Source organism: Mesocricetus auratus, unplaced genomic scaffold (assembly GCF_017639785.1).
Source record: "Mesocricetus auratus isolate SY011 unplaced genomic scaffold, BCM_Maur_2.0 Super-Scaffold_100003, whole genome shotgun sequence".
Classification (NCBI taxonomy): domain Eukaryota; kingdom Metazoa; phylum Chordata; class Mammalia; order Rodentia; family Cricetidae; genus Mesocricetus; species Mesocricetus auratus.
In genome coordinates, this window is record NW_024429188.1 from 95,368,285 (window position 1) to 95,386,581 (window position 18,297).

Sequence of the window (18,297 nt, forward strand, 5' to 3'; positions counted from 1 at the left end):
AGAATCACTATGAAATCAAAGCCATATTATGACACAAGGAATTTTAAAAGGGCAGTGCCACTAATTGCATCGTTATCGACATCTTATTATGTTTGTTATTGTCATGATCCATAGGTATTGCTGATAGATTGGTAACTTGAATAGAATTTCCTAAAAATATTGAAGCTAGACCACAGGAAAGAGACTTTAAGGACAGATCCATCTCAAATAATCTGAGTTCTTTATCCTGAGTGTATAGTGCTGTTATGTCCCCCTTTTCATTTCTCATTTTGTTAATTTGAATATTCTTTCTCTGCCTTTTCCTTAGTTTGACTAAGGGTTTGTCTATCTTGTTGATTTTCTCAAAGAACCAACTCTGTGTTTCATTGATTCATTGTATTGTTCTCTTTGTTTCTATTTTATTGATTTCAGTCTTCAATTTCATTACTTCCTGGCATCTATTCCTCCTGGGTGAGTTTGCTTCTTTTTGTTCTAGAGCTTTTAGGTATGCTGTTAACTCTAGTGTGATTATTATCCATTTTCTCTATTTAGGCACTTAACGCTATGAACTCTCCTCTTAGCTCTGTTTTTAAAGTGTCCTATAAGTTTGGGTATGTTGTGTATGCATTTTCATTGAATTCTAGGAAGTTTTTAATTTCTTTCTTATATCTTCCTTTACCCAGGGGTGACTCAATTATCATTGTTAAATTTGCCTGAATTTGTAGGCTTTCTGCAATTTGTGTTTTTGTTGAGCTTTAATTTTAAGCCATGGTTTTTCAATAAAATACATGGGGTATTCAAATTTTCTTGTATCTGTCCAGGATTACTTTGCCAAGAATGTGGTTGATTTTAGAGAGGTTCCATGAGGTGCTGAGAAGAACGTATGTTGTTATGTGTTTGGCTAGAATGCTCTGAAGATATCTGCTAAATTCAATTGAATCATAACTTCTGTTAGTTCCTTTATTTCTATGCTAAGTTTCTGTTTGGTAGTCCTATCCAGTTGTGAGAGTGGGATGTTGAAGTCTCCCCCTGTTATTATGTGGGGATAGATGTCTGATTTAAGCTTTATGAATGCATTTAATTCCAGCACTCAGGAGGCAGAGGCAGGTAGATCTCTGTAAGTTCCAGGCCAGCCTGGTCTACAGAGAGAGTTTCAGAACAGCCTCCAAAACAATACAGAGAAACCCTGTCTCGAAAAATACCAAAAACAAAACAAAACAAAAAAAATGTGGATGCCCTTGTATTTGGGGCATAAAACATAGATGTTCAGAATTTGGAATTCATCTTGGTGAATTTTTCCTGACTAGTGTGAAATGTCCATCTTCATCCCTTTTTTTAAAATAGTTTTTTAATTTGGAAAAAATCTTATTTTGCATATCAATAAAGTTACATATACATAAAGTTGCATATACATAAAGTTACCTTTGCGGTCACTTTCTTCTACTTTTCTGCATTAGAATGTTCACGTCTTACTGGTATAGAACCTCTAGTTTCTGGTGGAGCTGTATTGCTCTTTATGTTACTGAATATAGTCTTACACTGTTATCTACCAATCTCTTCCTCCTGTGGGTGTAGGCAGGGGGTCTGTGTTTCACAGTGGGATCTCTCTTCCTCCAATGGGTGTAGGTGGGGCCTGTGGCTTAGGTGGCCACTCTTCCTACAGATTAACTAGGTCTGTGCCTCTGCTGGATACTGATTAAGGCTCTGGGGTTCTCTTGGTGTAGGTTGTGTGAAGTCTCTGGTGGGATAGTCTGGGTTAAGGGGAGGCTTCTCCCATGTCTCTGGAACTTCAATGGGCAGGGGTGGGGACTGAGACTTCCCAAGGTGCTTAGGACCTACAGGGCATGATCCTCCAGCCATATACCCAGTTACTCATCTCTTCAATTTATTGATTTATTATAAGTTAATTACCAAAATCATGCTACATGAGAAAATTTCAAATATTTCCATGTAAAATTTTATTTTTATTCCAGCTAAAGTTAGAAGTCCTAGCCAAAATGACCAGGTTAAAGAAAGGTGGAATAAATTTCACCCAGGATGGAAACCTAGGAAATCAACTGTCACCTTTTACAGATGACATTATCCTGAATCTGGAAAATTCTTTTAAAAAAACTAAGAAACTCTTAAAACTAAAACATAAAAATTACAGGATGCAAAAACAAAACATAAATTCAATATTGTCAGGGTATGGCAACAAGAAATTGAAATGTATATTAAGAAAGAATCTTATTTGTAAAGGAAATAAAAATTTAAGCTACTGAGAAATAAATTCAACCAAAGAGGTAAAAGAAAATTATATTGAAAATTTAAATTCACTCAGGAAAGAAACTATAGAGGATATTAAATTCTAGAAATATATTCTTTTTTTCATAGTTGAGCCAAAGTTATTTTATTATCTTAAGAGACTTAATACAAGTTTTATAAAGATTGCAATCACATTGTAAAAGCACTAGAAAAATTGTAAAATTTATAGGAAACTAGAAAACATTAAATTAACACTGCGAGTTGGGAAAAGAGATAGGAGCCATTATAGTATCTGTATGTAAAATATAGCACAAATATAAAATCAATAAAACACCAGTGTCTCATTACTTTGTGATAGTTAATATTCAATGGATTGCCTCAAGTTGAATGAATTATACTTAATTAAGTCATGAGATTGGAGTGACAGTCATCATGCAGAAATGATCGAACAACTTGGTACAGAGAACACAAACTGCTGAATGTTGCAAATATCACTATGCCATATGTAACAGTGATCATTTATCCTAAGGCCAACAAAACAAAGGAACTGATCATCCCAAAATTTTATGACACTCAATACACTATGCATTGCATTCAGCATTGTTAAGGTGGTTTATTTGCCTTGTAGATGATCATTTTTACTCAGGACCTTACTTTTCCTTTCTGCATCTCTGCTTCACTGGTTGGATCATATTTCTTCTTACACAACATTGTATCTTGAAAGTAGATGATTAGGGCAGGGAGTGGTAGGGATTTATTGGATAATTTGCTTTGTTCTCAGAAGCAGACTTTTGACAGTCACCAAAATGAAAAATACATTAATAATAGTTGTGTGTAAACAAATTTAGTTTGCATTTCAAGAAGTCCCTAATATTTAAATCCAGAGGATAAATAACATGATTTTGAAATGACTTCTCCAAAGTTTCATGTTTTAGAATCTTGTCTGAAAGAGTAGCAACATGAAGATATGTAGGCTGTTAAGGTATGCATGGCTACACGTAGGGTGTTGTGGAGTATTATTTTTTTTAATTTAACAGTTTTGTTAAGAGTTTAGTGTTTATTTTTTTCTCAATATAGTTTTTTAGTTAAATTAGAAACATGCTTGCTTTACATGTCCATCGCAGATCCTTCTCCCACCCCTCCCCCTTGCCCCTCCACCAGCCACACCTATCCCCTACTCAATCCTCAAACCATTCCCCATGGAGGGTGAGGCCCTCCATGGGGGATCATCAGAGTCTGTCACTTCATCTGGGGCAGAGCCTAGGCCCTCCCCCATGTGTTAAGGCTGAGAGAGTTTCCCTCCATATGGAATGAGCTCCCAAAGTTCATTCATATGCCATGGTAAACACTGATCTACTAACCAAGGTCCCAGAGATAGCCTAGGCCTCCTCACTGACACCCCATTCAATGGTGTCTCGATCAGTCCCTTGTTGGCCTCTCAGCTATAAGTTTGGGGTCCAAGAGCGAAGCAAGATATCATTAGTGGAAGATTATTTTAACATGCGTTACATTTGTTTATGCTATGGAACATTTGCTTAATAATGCAAACATGTGTTGCATTATTTAATGCTGCATTGGTTTAACTCTGTGAAGCTGTTCTACTATGACTGTCTAAAACACTTGATTGTTCTCATAAAGAGCTGAATGACCAATAGCAAAGCAGGGGAAAGGACAGACAGGTCTGGCAAGCGGACAGAATATATAGGAGGAGAAATCTTGGATAAAAATTTGAGAAAGAAAAAGTGAAGAACATCAGGATTCAGCCACCAGCTACACAACAAACCATGGGATAAGAAGTAAAGAAAAGATCTACAGAAATACAAAAAGTGAACGTCCAGAAGCAAAAGATGGACAGTATAATTTTTTAAAGGTGCAAAGAAATAAGCCAAGCTAGAAAGAATAAGACTCTGTATGTATTTATTTAGGAGTTGGGTGGTAGGGCACCCAAAGAATGAGTGTTTAAAAATATGCATACCCTCCACTTCTTTAAAAAGTAAGAAACTGTAATATGTAACATTGTGGATCAACTTTAACAGTATTAAGCTCAATGAAATAAACTAACCACAGAGAATTAAGTGCAGTGTGATGTCATTTCTATGAAAACAAAGAAAATAATTGAAGTTTAAAAAGTATGATAAATAGAGTAAGAAGGGTATACAGTAACAAAGGGTGTGCAGTAAAATATTTAACATTTTTAGTAATCTTGAACAAAATAGATTTTTAAAATCACTGTACACTTCAAAACTGTTAAAATAGTAGTTTTATACTTAGACATATGGCAAAGCCAATAAAAGTGTGTACTCTTCTTGCAGAGGATACTAGTTGTATTCTCATCACATATACTGGACAGCACACAGCCACTTAATAACTCCAACTCTCAGATGCACTTCTGGTCTCTGCAGACAACTGTGTTCAGGTATGCATTCCAATGTGCAGACACACACACACACACATAAACTTTAAGAATTTTAATTAAAATAGAATTTTTCAATCAATATATTATGATCATGTCTTCGTGTGCATCATGTTCTACCAGATCCTAACCACCTCCCCACATCCACAACCATCCAATTTCAAGCCTTCTTTCTCTCTGTCTTTAGAAATCAAACAGGCAAGCAACAACAACAACAAAATAAAAACAAGAATATAATAAAAGAAATAAACAGAGAAAAATGTTGGGAGGAGCTTAAAACAAACATGAGAAGTACATACACTTGCAGAGACACATACACACACAAAAATATACAAACGCAAATTCAGAAACCGTAATACACGAGCACAAATGAAAAACTGGGAAAAAAACATGCCCAGACAGATTCCCATCCCTAAATGAGACAAATATCCAATTCATAGTGACTTGCAAATGAAAATTTAATTTCATTCAGGTGAAGGTTACTAGGGAAATAAACTAAGTTTTCTTTCTAATTTCTTTCATTTATTGAAATAAATTTTATCATAAAATACATCTTGATTACAGTTTCTTCTTTCTCTGTTTCTCCCACACACTCCGTAACTCTCCTCCTCTCCAGATTTACTGTTTTTCTGTTGCTTATTAAAAAAAGAACAGGCTTCTAAGAGACAATAACCAAACATGAATAAGTAAAATGTAAGATAAAACGAAAACCGTCACATCAAAGTTGGCTAAGGCAACTCAACAGAAGGCAAATAAACCTGAGAGCAAGATATACATAGTAAATGTTCAGTCCCGTGGCCACCACTGCAAGTTCACTGGCAAAACACGATGCCACTACACATGTATGTTACATCTTCCAGTTCTGTGATTTTACAGCATTCCTGAATGTGCAAAATAGTAAATCTCCAAGTTTATATGTGTTTACTGCACCTTATCTTGGGCTCCTTTCCTTTCTTCTTGTTTTGTCCTATTCTGATTATTTTGTTTTTGTGTTTGATTTGGTTGTGAAATTTATTTTATTAGTATCCCTTAGAAAATTATTGGTTTTCCAATGAGAGACAGAAAGTCAGTGAATCTCAAAGGAGGGAGGTGGGCAGGAACTGTGAGGAATAGAGGGGAGGAAACCATAATCAAGGTATATTATATGTAATAAAAGTTTAAATAAAAGAAAAAATGTCCCAATGACATGAGACAAAAATAACTCTCCAACTACCATTGAGTTTGTTTCCAGTTGGCCATCTACTGCAGGCCTGGGACCCACTCTTGAGTGTTGTTTATATACTTTGTGCTAGATTTTTAAATGTTCTATCAAAAACAAATATGCATGAGGAGTGCTAAATCTGTTCACTTGAGCAAATGAGATCAGGTGCTTTCAGGGCGGTATGAAATTAAGATATAATTTATTCATCTCATGTTTAAATGTATATCAAAACACAGTGTTATGCCTCAGAATCACATATACTGATTTGATAATTAAAAATAAAAGTATGCATCTTATGTGAAATTATTAAATTTGTGCTTGCTTTACAGCATGGTGTAAAATTTGTTTCAGCTAATATATTTGATTTATTTTACTGGTAGATAACTTTAAATTAAGCGTACTATGAAGGCAGAGGATTAAGGAGTTCACTAGACTCAAGATAAAGACATTATTGGTGAACAACTTAAACAGATAAGAGTAAATAACCGCCGTGGTGTTTCTGCTCTAGAAGGTGCAGTTTCTGCCCTCTCAGTGGTCTCTGAGACTGAATAGAGCACGCACCTGCAGCTCCTTTACGTTAAAGTGATCAAACCAGCACCTGAAACCACACCCAAAGCATGTGGCTACTGCTTTAGGTTCACTGGCAAGGCCAGATGCCACCACAACACTGACTTATAAATAACTTTTACTTTTAGCTGTTTAGTATCTTTCTCAACATCAACTCTAGTGTCAGATAATTTTGTGTGATTTATCTTTGTTATTCTTGTTAACTCTTTGAGTAGGAGCATGGAGAGCAGGGACTGTAGCTCTGGGTAGTTTCCTTGCCTAACATTACTATTTTTTTTTTGTTTTTACGAGACAGGGTTTCTCTGTATTGTTTTGGAGGCTGTCAGTCCATCCTGGCCTCGACTTGCCTAACATTCTTAAGGTTTCCACATTTCAACAATGGTGTAAAAAAAGTATATTGTTAAGGAATGTTGACACATATTTGTTATGTAGCAATTGGAAGGCCAAAGCAGAAAGATTGACTCATGTCTGAGGCTCGGGTGGGCACAAACTGAATTCCAGGGCAATACAGAGTGAGATACACAGTAAAATCCCTATCTCAAACAAGCTCATGAAAAGGTAGTTTTTTTTTGCACAACAAACAAAAAAAAAAGAAAAGAAAAGAAACCAAACATCATCTTGCTTCACACTGTGAGCCCAATATTTATATCTACTTTTGAAATGTTGATATTGAAAGGCAGTCCAATAGATACACCACAGGATTTATAACATTCACTCTGGTTTGAATGAAATAATAATCTAATATGTATTGTTTCAAAGAACACTTAAACCAGCAATTTCAATCTCATTTCATTTTTAAACAAGCAATTGCAACTTTATATAGTTTACCAAGGATTGAATGTCTTTATTTTTACTAATGTTTCTTTTATTGTATTTCAATATTCTATATTGTTCTTGGAGATATATGATTCAAAGAATCATATATCAAGATGAAAGTTATGAAATACATTAGAAATATCCATGGAAATAATGGTGACCCTGATAAATTGAATATATTTTTCCCTTTCAGATCATTAATTTTGAATTTACAAACATTTTAAAATTATGTATGCTATTCAGCTTTCCATAGCTGTGATAAAATAGCAAAGAATGTACTTATAATTAAGAGGATTTCTTACAGCTCAGAAGTTCAGATGTCTTTCACTAGGGTTACTTAATATTATTATTTCTGAACTTTGTTGAGGCAGAACATTTTGGTGAGAGTTTATCATAGAATGAACCTCTTTGTCTCATAGTTAGGCAGGGGGAGAAAGAGGAAAGAAAGGAGTTTCGGAGAGAGAAAATGAGGAACGAGGGAGGGGCGATGGAGAAAGAGAGAGAGAGAGAGAGAGACAGACAGACAGACAGACAGACAGACAGACAGACAGACAGATACAGACACAGACACAGAGACACAGAGACACAGAGACACAGAAATGCTGGAGCTTTTGGATAAAATATATTATATATTCCCAAGGGGCACAGATTCAGTTATAATGTTCCACAACTGGATCTTACCTTCCATTTTCCTTATCTTCAAAGGCCCATAAAATAATAAGTAGATCAACAGTTTAATGCATTTAAAAATCAGAGCTGTAATCCTATCACTTCAAAAAATTCATTTCTCAGTATTGCTGCATTGTGTAGGAAGTCCTCAACAAACAAATCATTGGGGTATGTGATATGAAAAAAGGGATATTGAATCAATTGTGATCTAGCAAGTAATTCTTAATTAATATCTATACCATTGTATTATCTAGCATCTGCTTATATATGTTATCCAAGAAAGGTGAAAGAAAAATAATTTTGAAGTAATTTAAAGATGATGTCCTTTAATGAAGCAGCTCTGTGCATTAACTACACATCCAAAATCATACCTATGCGCACAAGTCATATTTTGAGTATCTTATCTTCAGTTCATAACTTCTATAGAATCTTTACTATAATAAACTGTTTCTCTAAGATCATAAAAACATAAATATATAAAATATTTAAGCCAAGACATTTTCTACTACATATTTATATATGGATGACGAAGTTATTTCCTGGAGTTTTATATGTATTCAAAGTAAGAGATCAGAGAATGCTATCACTTGATAAATAGTTTTCTAACCACATCTGATCAAATTTTCCTAGACTGGTGTGAAATGCAGTAATGAATCATGTTCACTTGCATCAGTCATGTTGTATTATGTTATTATGTCCTAATCCAAAATAAATGTATTCAATGAAATTGAGCATAGCACAAGGGAAAAGAGCAGCCGGGAAATTTAAAAGCATTGCAATGAGAAATACAAGGCAATAGAATTAAAGTCCGTTGGGAATGGAGTTTATCTAGTTGATCTTAAGAAAACTTTACTTTCTTCACATCATGGGGAAGTATAAATATGCAACACAGAAGAAAATTCTGGAGTCCAGTTGTAGAGAGGGAGGAGTGATGAGCAAAGGGGTCAAGATCATGCTGGGGAAATACAGAGAAGCAGTTGACCTCAGCTCAGGGATTCCAGACTGACAGCGGGAACCTGAATAAAACATTAACACATAAAAATGTTTTGTAACATAATTTTTTCCGACATTGACACAATCTTTTTATTTGTATTTCAAATATTTACTTTGTTTTGTACTGTGAAAAAATAAATTGAAAATTATAGTGACTAGTACCAGGGCTCCCTAAGCCATTTTTTTACAGACTTGAAATGGAAAACAATAGCAATCACACAATAAGTTAGAAAGCAACATTGATCATTGTAAGACACTGTCTTGTTTAGAAGAAAGCAAAAACAAACTCTAGCTGTGGAGTTATTAGCAATTGTTATCTGCTGGGAAAAGAAGAGTCCATTTTCTATAATAGCATAGCCCCTGGTAAGTTTGCCATGGTCTGTTGGAAAACCATAGCAAATAGTATTTGGGGCAGCAAAGATTGTCTTGTCACAATTTTTCATGTCTAGTTTAAGAACAAGATAGAAAATATGAGCAAACCTGAATTGGTTGGGTCTTAAATATATCAAGTCATTTCTAAATAGTCAACAGATAAATGTTACAATTTTTGTGCTATTTTAGACCGGGCTTTACTCACTAACCCATTTCTCCCTTTTGGGACACATATTGCAGTAATAGTGACTTTTCCACATAACAACAGAAATTAAGTTAGGATCACTTCATAAAAAGCAAGTTAAGTTCTTTTACCTTTACTTATGCTAAGTCTAGGCTCTAAGTAAATCTGCAGTATATTGGAATCCCAACACTTACTGTGGCTTGAACCACTTACTTAATTGGTTACTACTATTGAATTGTCTCCATCATTATTTACCATGTATGCATGAATTCCACACATTTCTATAATTTAATTTATTGATATATCAAAACAAAGTCAGTGTTTCAAACATTTGTAACTGAAATGACTTCCTCATTGATAACTTTATAAACTACTTCTTACCAGTCTATAAGACTTATTCTAAATTTCTTCACACATTAAGACACAATAGTACACCTCATTGAATGCAGTGGAATTAAAGTAAATTTCCACATTCTATCTAATCACAGAGCTAGAAATCAGTAGAAAGGAAATTTCAGAAAAAATACAACTTAGTAGATGCTAAACAACCCATTGTTGAATATTGTCTGAATCACTGAAAAATTCAGAAACAAAATTAAATATTTTCTAAAATATGGGCTATTGAGATATTACTTGCTACTAAGCCTGATGATGTGAGTTTGAACTCAGGGAACCACTTGGTATGAACAGAAAAATTAGTCCCATAAGTTTGTATTCAAACTTCTCTCTCTCTCTCTCTCTCTCTCTCTCTCTCTCTCTCTCTCTCTCTCTCTGTCTCTCTCTCTCTGTCTCTGTCTCTCTCTCTCTCTCTCTCACACACACACACAGAGTTGGAGAAATAAATGTTTAAAATTTTCCTAGAATTGAATGAACACACAACAAACTAAGATTTATTATAATTGACCTGATATAGTTTAGAAGCCTCTGCCGTGTTCTTTCGAAATTCTGAAAATTTCCTTTTATTTTGGTTTGTTTGGACTGTTTATGTATTATTGCTATGCTATCACAATTACTATACATCACAAATCTCTCATCTTTTGTTATCTGTATGAATCTAAGCAAATTTTCTTCTCTCAGATATGTCTTCTATGCATATTCCTATAATTGCTGCTAATAATTGATAGCAATATGTTGATATGTTAAAACTTCTGGTTATGCATTATGTAAATATGCATTTTTTCATTTTTTTGATTTTTAAATTTAAATTAGAAACAAGGTTGCTTCACATGTCAATTCCAGGTCCCTCTCCATTTTCCTCCCCTCCTCCCGTGCCCTACCACCAACCCCCTAAATATCCCCTCATTTCCCCATGGAGGGTGAGGCCCTCCATGGGGGTGTCCATAGTCTGTCATTTCATCCAGGACAGGGCCTAGACCCTCCCCCAAGAGTTCAGGGTGAGAGTGCATCTCTCATTGTTGGATGGGAGTCCAAAGTCCATTTGTATACCCGGGATGAATACTGATCTACTACCCAAGGCTCAATAGATTACCTAGGCCTCCTCACTGACACCCACATTCAGGGGGTCTTGATCAGTCCCATGCTGGATTCCCAGGCATCAGCCTGGGATTCAAGAGCTAACCCTTGTCAAGTCAGCTGTTTCTGGGGATTAAACCAGCACAGTCTTAATCCCTTTGGTCATCAATCCTCCCTCTCTGTCAATGGATTTCTTGATTTCATCTCAGTGCTTAGCCGTGGGAGTCTGCCTCTTCTTCCATCAGCCACTGAATGAAGGTTCTGTTTCCCAGACTCTCTGGCCATGGGATTGTAGGATGGCACTCCCCAGATCTATGTCCAAAATCCATATATGAGAGAGTACATGCCATGTTTCTCTTTTTGTGACTGGGTTACCTCACTCAGGATGGTTTCTTCTAGTGCCATCCATTTGCCTGCACATCTCAGGATTCCATTGTTTTTTTCTGCGGAATAATACTCCATTGTGTAAATGGACCACATTTTCTCTATCCATTCTTCGGTTGAGGCGCAACTAGGTTGCTTCCAAGTTCTGGCTATTACAAATAATGCTGCTATGAACATAGTGGAACAGACATCCCTGTTGTATGAATGGGCATCTTTGGATATATGCCTATGAGTGAAGTTGCTGTGTCTTGTGGTAGGTTTATTCCCATTTTTCTGAGGAATCTCCATACTGATTTCCAAAGTGGCTCAACAAGTTGGCACTCTTACCAGGAATGGAGGAGTGTTCCCCATTCTCCACATCCTCTCCAGCATAAATTGTCATTGGTGTTTTTGATTTTAGCCATTCTGACAGGAGTGAGATGGTATCTCAGAGTTGTTTTGATTTGCATTTCCCTGATGGCTAAGGATATTGAGCACTTTCTCAAGTGCCTCTTAGCCATTTTTTACTACTCTATTGAAAATTCTCTATTTAGATCTGTACCCCAATTTTTGATTGGATCCTTTGTTGTTTTGGATTCTTGCTTCCTGAGTTCTTTGTAAATTTAGGAGATCAGCCTTCTGTCAGCTTTTAGGTTAGTGAATATTTTGTCCCATTCTGTGGGCTGCCTTTTTGTCTTGCTGACTGTGGCCTTTGCCTTACAGAAGCTTCTCAGTTTCAGGAGGTCCCATTTATTAATTGTTGATCTCACTGTCTGTGCTACTGGTGTTAAGTTCATGAAGCTGTCTCCTGTACCAATTCTATCAAGGTTATCACCCACTTTCTCTTCTAAGAGGTTCAGTGTGGCTGGATTTATGTTGTGGTCTTTGATCCATTTGGACTTAAGTTTTGTGTATGGCGATAGACATGGATCGATCCGCATTCTTCTACATGCCAGCATCCAGTTATGCCAGCACAATTTGTTGAAGATGCTTTCTTTTTCCATTGTATATTTTTAGCTTCATTGTCAAAGATTAGATGTTTATACATGTGTGGGTTAATATCAGGGTTTTCAATTCGATTCCATTGGTCTACCTATTTTTGTGCCAATACCAAGCTGTATTCAGGACTATAGCTCTATAATAGAGTTTGAAATCAGGGATGGTGATGCCTCCGGATGTTGCCTTGTGAACAGGGTTGTTTTGGGTATCCTGGTTCTTTTGTTTTTCCATACAAAATTGATTATTATTCTTTCAAGGTCTGTGAAGAATTGTGCTGGGTTTTTAATGGGGATTGCATTGAATCTGTAGATTGCTTTTGGCAGGATTGCCATTTTACTACATTGATCCTACTTATCCAAATGCATGGAAGATCTTTCCATTTTCTGAGGACTTCTTTAATTTCTTTGTTTAAAGATTCACTGTTCTTGCGATACAGGTCTTTCACTTGTTTGGTTAGTATTACCAGTTATTTTATGTTGTTTGTGGCAATTGTAAAATGTTATGTTTCTCTGATTTCTTTCTCAGCCCTTTTATCATCTGTATATAGTAGGGCTACTGATTTTCTTGAGTTGATCTTGTAGCCTGCCAATTTGCTGAAGGTGCTAATCCGCTGTAAGTGTTCCCTTGTAGAGTTCTTTGGATCATTTATGTAAACTATAATATTATCTGCAAATAGTGAAAGTTTGACCTCTTCCTTTCCAATTTGTTTTTGTATGGCTCTGGCCAGAACTTCAAGTAAAATATTGAAAAGGTATGGAGAGACTGCACAGCCTTGTCTTGTTCTTGATTTTAGAGGAATTGCGTTGAGTTTCTGTCCATTTAGTTTGATGTTGGCTGTTGGTTTGCTGTATATAGCTTTTATTATGTTTACGTATGTTCCTGTTATCCCAGATCTCTCCAAGACCTTTATCATGAAGGAGTGTTGGATTTTATCAAAGGCTTTTTCATCATCTAGTGAGATGATCATGTGATTTTTGTTGTTCAACTTGATGACATGGTGGATTACATTGATGGATTTTCGTATGTTGAACCATCCCTGCATCCCTGGGATGAAACCTACTTGATAGTGGTGAATGATTGTTTTGATGTGTTCTTGGATCTGATTTGTCAGTATTTTATTGAGTATTTTTGCATCAATGTCCATGAGGGATATTGGTCTGAAGTTTTCTTTCTTAGTTGTGTCTTTGTGTGGCTTGGGGAATCAAGGTCATTGAAGCCTTGTAGAAAGAGTTTGGCAAAGGCCCTTCTGCTTCTATTGTGTGGAATACTTTGAGAAGAATTGGTATAAGCTGTTCTTTGAATTTCTGGTAGAATTCTGCACTGAGGCCATCTGGACCTGGGCTGTTTTTGGTTGGGAGACTTTTGATGACTGCTTCTATTTCCATAGGGGTTATTGTAAATGTGCAATTTTATTACTGATGACTGGAGAGTAGAGCAGTATTTATTCTTGGCATAGAGATGGACTCTGGGAACCCATTCCTCGTGGAGGGATGCTCTCTCAGCCTGGACACATGGTGGAGGACCTACATCTACTGCTGTACTCTCCAAGGTCCCACAAATTGCCAAGGCCTCCTCCCTCACACCCAGGTTCAGTGGGGAGGAGTTCTGGGTCAGTCCCATGCTGGCCCCTCAGTCATCAGTCATGTGTTTCCCCTTGTTTAGGTCAGCTGCCTCTGGGGGTTTTGCCAGCCTGATTTTGATTCCTTTGCTCATCACTCTTCTTTGCAACTGTGTTCCAGGAGTTCAATTCGGTTCCCAGCTGTGGGTGTCTGCATCTGCCTTCATCAGCCACTGGACGATGTTGTTTAAAAAATATTTGAATTTGTCCTTTCAGTCAAAGACAATTTTGAGCAAATGCCATTTATGCCATTATCTCATATGGCCAAGAAAGCAGTATAGTATATGACATTTTGAAAGCCCAACAAGAAATGTAGTAATAGATATGTATATATCATCACTCAGTTTCCCAAAGCCAAAATAGAGGAAAGGAAAGACAACATAAGCTACCAGTCCAATCTTTACCAGAATTCTCGAATTTGTGATCCCCACTGAAATGTTGATAAATTTTTAAAGCTATTATTTGCTAATGTGCGTGATAAACGCTTTTTAATTGGCATGATACATGATGACTACATATAAAGTTGTAATCTGTTTAAGAGACTGTTTTTGTATTTCTTTTACAACTTTTACATATCCTACATAATTTCTGCTTTTATAAATCTGAAAAATTGGATCTAGTATATCTAACCATGTGTAAAAGAAATTAATGTTTTAATGTGCTAATGTGAAATTATCCATACATGAAAGGTGGTTTTTTGCTTCTGCAGAAAGCAAGAATAAATGCCTTGATTTCGTAATAAATTTCTAAGAAGTAAACTGGGACATGCGAGTATTTTCTAAATAACTGAAAATATTTAGATAAGAGGATAATGTAGTCATGTCTTATTTACATTATAGCAGACTAAATATAATCCTTTTGTCTCCTTCACATGTCATTTATAAATTTTGTTTCCCATTACTTCAGAAGTTATTAATCAAGCCGTTGATTGATGCTTGAAATCATGCAGGTGGTGCTATTACATACTCATTATTAATCATATTACTTATTCAGGCCAGGGAATTTTACATACTAAACAGAATCCCCTGCAAATTTTCATGTTATCTACAATCTGAAATGTATCACACTGCTATTCATAAAGAAATCTATGAGGGTTATACAAAATATTATTTATCTAATTAAAAGTCATGGAAGCCTAGTTGATTTACTATGATTTCTTAAAACACAATAGTTGTGATGTTATTTTATGTAATCTGCAATATGTCTCAAAAATTAAAATTTCATTAGGTCTTTTAAACATCTTAATATGTAAAACCATAATTTAAACATACTTTTGTTAATTTATGTGGTAAAAATTCAAGATTTTGTTTAGAGACATTAATTTATAGTCAAGAAATCTAGTAATGGAAAGAAATGTTTGTTTAAGATATTTTAGAATTCATTAATGTATTTTTGCCCATGACCTATATCCAGGAAACTCAGGCCTTGCATATCACCTGTGTCAAAGTTGGGTCGGTAGTATGGTGATAAATTATTTATGATTTATTAAAGCTTGCCTGAGATTTCAGAAAGCAAAATCAGCCACAAGCTGCAGAAGCCAGACAGTGCTGGTACACAGCTTTAATCCCACCACTTTGGATTAAAAGTTAGACAGATGTCTGTAATTCTAAGGCCACCAAGAGCTACAAGAGATATATCCAGTCCTAAAGAGAAAAAGTGCACACAAAGATAAGTTCATCACTTGGGATTACATGACTTTAATACTAGGACTCATGAGAGGGATTTAAGACAGGTACTGTTTCAAAGCTCACATTCATTCTCTAGACACATTGAGGATAGAAAACATTCAGGATTCTCCAGCCACGTTGAGGAGAGCAATAGCAGTCTGGGATTGCAGTCTGAGATTTGGCGGAGCCAGGATCACCTTTCAGTCTTATGTAGAGTTAAGAGCTTGTGGCTGACTGCTTAGCTTTTCTTTTCTTCAGCTTGAAGCTTGATTTTAATAAAAATGTTATTGAAATGTAAACATCAATAGAATCTTGAATATGGAAATGATTCACTTCAAAGCTCTAGAAGAAAAAGAAGATACATTCAAACCCTAAATTAATATAAGTAATCTAAGAAAACTCATAATAAATAAAATTTCTCCCATTCTCAGCATTCCTTAATTACTTGCAGTCGTTTGGTAGAGATGAGGGCTCATAGTCCTTAGCAGTTCGTCAATATCGTCAACATTGTCAATAAAAACTCTTTGTTTTATTGAGTCTGTATTATTTGTTTAGCTTCTATGCCATTTATTTTTACCTTAATTTATTATTTCTTGTCACATATTAGGTTTGAATGTATTAGTCAGAGAAGTAGCCAGGATTAATTTCACTGTCTTGTATGAGAAAAACTAGACTTTACCCCAATTAAATTGATTTACTGGTTTCTTTGGGAAAATGAAATAACCAATACTCTGGCTAATTGCAAAATTGACCCAAGATACTCTTTCAAAATTTGTACAGAAGTTCATTCAACACAAATATACATGCAGAGTTTTCATTACAAGATTGATTAGAATTTTATTAGAGATTCATAATTAATAATATATTATTTGTATGAGTACCCTAAATGTTAAATAGATCATTTTGTAGTAAGTTTATTACAAAAGTGTAGAGTATAGCTTAGTGGTATATTAATTTCCTATGATGTGAGAACCACTAAGATTAATCTCCATTATTGCAAAAAATGTACTGTTGAAATTTGAGAACTATAGAAATATCTTATATTTTAACTCAATTATTAAAATTTGTAAAATTATTTCTATTAGAGGAATTGAACAATATATTTAAAAATGCAACTCTGATGAATGTCTACTGACCTTAGTGAATGTGTAATTTTAAACTAGGATCAAATGTTTTATTATTCTAAATAAAATATTATTCCTATCTGGGTTACTAAGAAGAACACAATAAAAACAAATATGCAATGGTGACAGAGCATTGTCATTTCAGGCCATTTAATTTTAAGGATTCTCTAGTAATTTAATATTTATATTTATTTACTTTCATTTCATAGTATATTCATATCACAGGATTCATATCACATGCATTAAGAGTAAATTAATTCAGTATTCTCAGGAGAAAATGAGTGGATTAGATAAACAATACTCTGCTCTACTTCATTCGAAAGCATTATGTTTTATAGTTCTGAGCTCCATTTTTATAAGAGAGATGTGTTATCCATTACAATTTTAAATTTGTTTTGAATCACAACAACTCATGTGGTCTTTCTCTGTGATCATTAATGCAGCAATTAACACTCCAAGTGTATTTTTATTATCTGTATAACTCAGAACTCAGACAAGAAAAGAAGCAGCAGTATGGGGTATGTCTGAGTGCTGAGGGAATATGTTGAATGATCCATGGACTGAATTAATGTAAGATTACTGCATAGTGACAAATACAAAATAAACAGTAAGTAAATGGTAATTATTATCCCCACTGATGCCAGTGAGCTTCTTAAATTAATAAAATTATTAATTATATAATGGTTTCATTTTATCAAACCTTCTGGAACCTTAGCTTCTATTCAGTTTGATGAAATTTAGTTTACTGATATAAATTTAACCTGTATTTTTATATTAGAAATTAGTTAATCTACAAAGCTGCAGAAAGAAAAGCTACAGAGCAGCTAAAATTTGATGTTATTTTTCGTTCTTTGCTTCTGGCTCTTATAGTTGTTGAAAATTTTTCTGTGATTCTTCTCTTGTGGATGCCATTTTCTGCCTTTCCTTAGTCATCTCAAGTTTAGATTTGACATTAAATTTAATGAATTATATTGTAAAAGTTGTAAAATGATGAGACATGAACTTGGGATTTTTTTTTTCAAGTGGGAGAAGATGCTTGTCTTAAGAAAAATGACAAACAATATAGTTTTTAGACTTATTTATTTTCCTGCCTACAAGGTGTGCTTATGCAATAGTGGCATAAAGCTTGTGGGAGTAACCAACCAATATCTAATTGTATTTATGATGTATTCCATGAGTTGTAACACATCCCAGAGACTGCTTGGGTGACAAAGATTCTGAGAGTAGACAGGCCAGGAACCTATTGAAAAACCAAATACCACGTCTCTGCTAACAAAAAGTGGCAATAAAATGACTACTAAGGAAATTCTCCTATAATCCTAGATCATTGTCTTGCTCAGCTGTCATCAGAAAAAGCTTCTTTCTGCAGCAGAAGTAATGAATACAGAGACTCACAGCAGACAATGTGCAAAGAGTAAGCATCATAGAACACTCATGCCTAAAAGAGATGTCTCCATCAAATCCCTCCCCTCAGGGCTCAGAGAACCCTGTGGAAGGGAAGGCAGAAAATTTGTAAGTCCTGGAGGAGATAGAGAACACCAAGGAAACAACAGCTTCTAAATCAATTCACATATGGATTCTAGAGAATTTGGAAATATCCTTAGGGCGTGTCTTG